Source organism: Ruditapes philippinarum, unplaced genomic scaffold (assembly GCF_026571515.1).
Source record: "Ruditapes philippinarum isolate M1 unplaced genomic scaffold, ASM2657151v2 ctg4211_1_1_1_1, whole genome shotgun sequence".
Lineage (NCBI taxonomy): Eukaryota > Metazoa > Mollusca > Bivalvia > Venerida > Veneridae > Ruditapes > Ruditapes philippinarum.
The window spans coordinates 132645-139633 of NW_026866931.1; positions in this window are offsets into that span (position 1 = coordinate 132645).

Genomic DNA, 6989 nt, shown 5'->3' on the forward strand with positions numbered 1-6989 from the left:
CCAGTGTAAAAGTGTCATATATCAATAAAATGGACATTAGCTCTTCTATCCACAAAATGAATGCAATAAATATTCTAGCAATTTATACCCCTCAAATAACCAGCCAAACCTCAGGTTCTCCCTTTATTTCAAAATTTTGACCGGGTCTTTCCTTCGAAACTTAATCCCCTGCCACCTTTAACTTTTAGAGTTTGTTTCTCTCTAACCAAAACACTTTAAAATCATGCAATTTACTGAGTAAAACTTTTCAAATTTGGTCTGATTTCATTGAAAAATAAAAAAGTTATGGCTGTTTAAGGATTCCTCCCTTTCCCGGTTGAATCACCTTAACCTGTTTCTGTTAAGTTTTCAAGATATATCATGACTTCTTTCAATCCAAAAGACATTTTTTCTTTCAAAATCAGTTATAACAAGAAACCTTTATCCCTATAAGATGTAAAAACATTGAAATATTCACATTTAGTACCCACACATAGGAGAAATCAACTCATATGTATCACCTATCCCCCTGCAAATGGGAATAAGAAAAACCACACTATTACTCCTTGCAACTTTTTTGTTTTTAAATGGTACTAACAGGTTTAAAAACTCTATTGGAACATAAAAGCAACTTATTTGAAACACAAAACCTTCACTTTCATCTCTTCATAAGGGACAGGTACCTAGAAAATGGCAATCAGGCATCTTACCTGGGGAGTAATTTCCCAAATATACTGAACGGATGATGATGAAACCTGATTTCTCTGTTTATTCTTTAACCAATAGTAAAAGATCTAGATTTATTTCTTATAATGATTGAAATACATGTTTTACATACAAAGAAATACCAAATTTGAACATCATGACCACAACCCCATCATGAGGTGGAAATACATGCAAATGACAAATGGTTAAAAAATGCACACAAATTCAATCTTTCTTGATATATTGTCAATAAAGAAGAAACCAAACATATGTGTTTTGTTTTAAATGGTAGCAATTTAATGTATCTATGATATTTTATCAAAAGAAATGTGAAATAAAGCCCATTTTTGGGTTGTTGGTGAAGAAAATCGAAGGATGGGGGGTGCTTTTTTGACAATCAAACATTTTAAAATTGCTTATAATGACTTAAAATGCGGATATTAACTATTTGGAATTACATGTAATTTACATGTAGTACATGTAAAATATATATTTAGCCTTAAAATCTACTTTTTGTCAGTTTCAGCTTGAGAAAGAACAATATTTTAACAGTTTTTTATCAAAACTAAGGGTTTAAAACTTCATAAAACTGCATAGCTATCAATTAATTTCAAGAAAATTTAAAGAAAATGGTGCAATATTATTCAGTTAATCAAAATTCAACCCTGCATCTGATTTTAATGGGAATAATATGCCAATAAAGGGTTTTAAAATAAGGACAAGCCCAAAATACTAGAAAATTGCACTTTTTCTAAGGACCACCCCTGTTACATTTTGGCCACCAAATCTCATCACAGGGTTGAACAATCATAAAAATTCAGCCAGTTTCCCATTTTACACACATTGAACATCTTTTCTGTTCCCAAATTGTTCAACTTAAAGCCTATTAAAAAAGTGACATTTTCTTGAAGGTGGCAGGGGATAGTTTTTTTGGTCGAGGAAATGTGAGGCAGATACTGCTCATAAAATGAATGCAATAAATATTCTAGCAATTTATACCCCTCAAATAACCAGCCAAACCTCAGGTTCTCCCTTTATTTCAAAATTTTGACCGGGTCTTTTGCTCGAACCTATCCCCTGCCACCAAAGGTGGCAGGGGATAGTTTCGTACTAAAGACCCGGTCAAATTTCTTAAAAATTAGTGATAGGTGCTGTTTGATGAGATATTTTATGAATAAAAATGAATGAAGTAATTATCAGATACATTTCCTGTATAGCAGAGTGCTTGCTGAGAAAAATGATGTGCAATATGTAGGTGTCACTATGATGCTTAGGATAGACATAGATGCAAATGCGAAACTAATACATGCTGTGAGATGCTGAGGAAATTCCGCTGGTAAGCAGTAGGGTTTAGGAGAAGGTCTGTATCTCAGAACGAAGGTGATTGACCCCAGATCAATTGGTGAAATTTCATCAGGGCATACAATTATCTACCAAATGCTTTGTAATTTATCTCCCTCGCTCGGGACTGGGAGGGGCTGTAGGGGTGCGGATGAGGCCCAAATTTTGAAAAATCAAGCCAAAATCTTGCAGGGTCCCCAGTGTGTTTTTAGTGCATCTGCACTGCAATATGTAGATTACATGCTCTGGGTGGGTCTATTATTTAAGCTAGGGGTATATGAAGTGTAATTAACCAGCCCTCATGAAACTGTCCCCCCTTATTTATTTACATTGACCTCAAGTATATGTCTACCCCCTCGGTACATGTTAGGCACTCAAAAAAACTGTCCCCTGCCACCTTCAAGGTGGCAGGGGATAGTTTCGTACTAAAGACCCGGTCAAATTTCTTAAAAATTAGTGATAGGTGCTGTTTGATGAGATATTTTATGAATAAAAATGAATGAAGTAATTATCAGATACATTTCCTGTATAGCAGAGTGCTTGCTGAGAAAAATGATGTGCAATATGTAGGTGTCACTATGATGCTTAGGATAGACATAGATGCAAATGCGAAACTAATACATGCTGTGAGATGCTGAGGAAATTCCGCTGGTAAGCAGTAGGGTTTAGGAGAAGGTCTGTATCTCAGAACGAAGGTGATTGACCCCAGATCAATTGGTGAAATTTCATCAGGGCATACAATTATCTACCAAATGCTTTGTTATTTATCTCCCTCGCTCGGGACTGGGAGGGGCTGTAGGGGTGCGGATGAGGCCCAAATTTTGAAAAATCAAGCCAAAATCTTGCAGGGTCCCCAGTGTGTTTTTAGTGCATCTGCACTGCAATATGTAGATTACATGCTCTGGGTGGGTCTATTATTTAAGCTAGGGGTATATGAAGTGTAATTAACCAGCCCTCATGAAACTGTCCCCCCTTATTTATTTACATTGACCTCAAGTATATGTCTACCCCCTCGGTACATGTTAGGCACTCAAAAAAACTGTCCCCTGCCACCAAAACATGGCAAGTTGACATGGTGAATCGTACGATAATTATTTCGATTAAAACTAATATGTTTGTGTTTAATATGCAGAGCACAAATTAACATGCATTACATAAATGCATTTATTTTTCAAGTAAATCATTACAATAAATATATATTCATATTTGAAATCTTTACAAACTTTTTATTCAGTGATCCAATCTACATTGTACGTGTTGTTCTACATGTGTATTATTCAACAACTGAAAAATCTGCGACGATTAGGCTCGGCTTAATATTGCGATTTAAATACACTTTTACCGAATTTCAGAAAAGACTTTCGATCACTTTTCGCTGTTAAAATCGGGATCTGTGTCTTCCACCTGCTTCGTTTTTGTTATGATTCTGTTAGAAAAAATATTCACTTTTTTCATTTGTTTTCCAAACAAAGATCACACATTCAATGTAATAATCAAATTATAATCAATCAAATTAACGAAATCGTTTTAATACACACTGTAATTAACTATTTAAAAAAACAGAGTTCGGTTTTTATGACCGGTATGAATTGTTTTCAGTACGAGTTAGTCTGATTGTGAATCGTGTACAGGTGGCAGGGTAGTTTTTTTTTTGTCAAGGAAATGTTAAGCAGATAGTGCTCATATATGTGATCCAATCTTTCAGTGGATTTTTAAATTTGCTAAAATTGGTTTGCATGCAGGGGACACATGGTTCCGACTCTTGAGAATTTTTAAACATTTCAGAATTAAACAAGTACAACTTACATATAGCACTTTATAGAATAGCCAGGGACTGTCTCACAATTTTCTGAAAAATTGCCGTTTTTTTCACATTTTCATGGGTCCAGCACCACGCTCCAGTCCCGAGCAACTGCCATAAACTACCATAGGATTTGTAGCTTTAATATATATATATATAGTTTTGAATTTTCATTCAATATCTGATGAAAAGTGCTACCAGTATTAAAGTGTCATATATCAATGAAATGGAAATGAGCTCCTCTATGCACAAAATGAATGCAATAAACATTCTAGCAATTTATACCCCTCAAATAACCAGCCATACCTCAGGTTCTCCCTTTATTTCAAAATTTTGACCGGGTCTTTCGCTCAAAACTATCCCCTGCCACCAAAACTTTCTTAACCTTGACTGCGGAATCAAAATTTCTAGAAAAATCGATTTTTAAGCCCCGATATCTCTGCAATGCATTGTCTGATTTAAAAACGGATTTCAGATTTGAATTCACCATGACAAAATCTATAACACTGTTGCATTAATTTATTTTGTTAAAAAAATGAAAATTTCAAAAAATCGGAACTACTTCGGGTTTCAAGCAAAATTAATAAATAAAAATTTTAACCCCCCCCCCCCCAGTACACCATAGTATTGATACATCTATCATCAGTAAAAATTTCAAAGTGATATCCTTAACGTTCATTGAGATTTTTCCCGGACAAAATCACTTTTGAAAAAATTAAAAATGGACGTCAAATTTGAATGGAAGTGACGTAATCGCTGAAACTTTAAAATCTTTGAGGCACAGTCACTTTACAAAAGCTCTGAAAATTTCATTGAAATCGGATAAAAACTTTTTGAGATAAAAAGCCGAGAAGATGTCAGAAAAACAAAAAAAACTAGACGCTCGTTGCAAGCAACAAGAGGTCTTCCGTTTGAATACACCTTATAAAAGACTATAGAGATAGTTGTTCTTTTCTACCATTTCTTAACACTCTTTAACATAGAGCAAAACCAATACCGGATATCTAAAACGTTATGTAAAAGTCAAACCAATATTGTAAAATCCGTATTGTGACGTATTTCGATCCTCGGTCACTTCGCCGCATCAAAGACATTCCTTCGCAACAACAGTGAATCAGGTTCCAACGATGCAACTGCATTACAAATAGATAAAATAGCTAACCGCGGGTCGAAAAACAAATATTTTTCATATTTATACATGTACTAACATTTAAAATTATTCTTATGTTTAGAATGACTTTTTTCAATAGTATGTCAAGAGAGAGAGAGAGAGAGAGAGAGAGAGAGAGAGAGAGAGAGAGGTCTTAGCTAGACTAAGCAAATTTTTTGCTTATTGGAATACAACTTTATATTTAGTATCGACATCTGTCTGGGTTGACCCCTGAATCTAATATAGATTAGAGAACTACGGACAAGCAAGGCTACAACTGCAGAAAAGTTTCAATGAATTGTTTAGATCCGTGTTTACTCTGATGGTGTTTTGTATTTTTTCTTTGTAATTTTGAGTTTGAACACAGTTCGTTATCACCACATGCCATCGTAGAGGTGGAGTTCAGACATTCACTGCTCATGACTTGATGGAGAGAGAGAGAGAGAGAGAGAGAGAGAGATAGAGAGAGAGATAGAGAGAGAGAGAAGTAAATGTACAATTCAAACATGTATATAATCTGTAAAAAAAACATTTGTCAATAAATGCATGTATACATGCATGCCTGTATCCACATATGTAGAGAAACATTAAACAACCCTCAGTTTAAAGTCATGTATAATAATTGAAACATGGGCATTGTAATTTCCTACCCGCAGTCGCTAATTGTTGTGTGCATACAGTCATTGAGATGGCGGCATTTCTTTGATGCCGGTGAAGCAACCCGGCGAGCTCTAATGCGGTCGTATTGCACAGGTGCTTCGGCGGCATGACTTTGATGCCGGCGATGCTACGAGCGTCTGAATTTAGATAGCTGCTGATAAAAACAAGACTGTCACAAAGCAGGAAATTAACTGTATTTTTAACCGGGCTCTATATTTGTACTGAAAAAACCCCGATATTATTTTGATTTATAATAGAATATAAACGGAAAACATTTAAATCCATTGTTTTAAAGAAAAAATCGTTGAACAAACCACAATTAAGAAAGAAAAAACGTTCGACACTCGGGGACCAAACCCGGGTCGCCTGGGCACAAGTCCATCACTTTAACGACTGAGCTACGCGGACTCTCACTTCAGGACTTTGGAGCCCAAAATCTCGAGAATGCGTGGATCGATTTTAAAACGGATTTCATATTCTGAAGTTTTAAACGCGTCTCTATCAAATTAAAACGTTAAAAAAATTCAAATCAAAAAAATTGAAAAATGACTTATTTTTGTTTCCTTCCGGTGACGACCGGAAGTAACGGCGGACGTTCGGATATGCGAAGGGCACTGCGGCCGTTAACTCTCTACCATCTCTGAAAATTTGAAAGTCCTATCTTAATTATTTTTGGAGAAAAACCGTGAACAAGCAAAAACATAAAATCTTTAATATCTAGGGACCGGAAGTAACGACCAAAAATATCTCGTGTAATTTTCTTACAAATTTTGTCATGATTAAGATCTGAAAGTTTCATAAAAATCGGCTGAAGCGTTTTTGAGAAAACGTGACAGAAAAAAAAAAAAATAATAATAGAGGAAAAGAAACAAAGCAATAACAATAAGGTCTTCCGTTGGAAACGGAAGACCTTAATAATAATAGGGGAAAAGAAACAAAGCAATAACAATAAGGTCTTCCGTTGGAAACGGAAGACCTTAATAACTACTAGAGCAAAGCTTGTTGCAAAGCTTGTTGCAAAGCAACGAGTGGGTCTTCCGTTAATGTCGAAAGTAAAGCTAGAAATTCCTCTAAGAAGCAGAGTTCTGAAACCAATAAACATAAGTAACTAAAACAAAAAGAAACGATTTAGGTATGATTTAACAATTATCGAATTATTGTAGGTACGAGTTAATTTAATTTTGAACATAACACTATTTTCTTAACCAAGAATGTGGAATGAAAATTTCCGGAAAAAAGCAAATATTAAACCCTTATATCTCTGTAATGCATCGTCCGATTTTAAAACGGATTTCAGTTTTAAATTAAGCTTAACAAGCTCTTTTGTTTGCTTCTATGATTTAAAACACATTA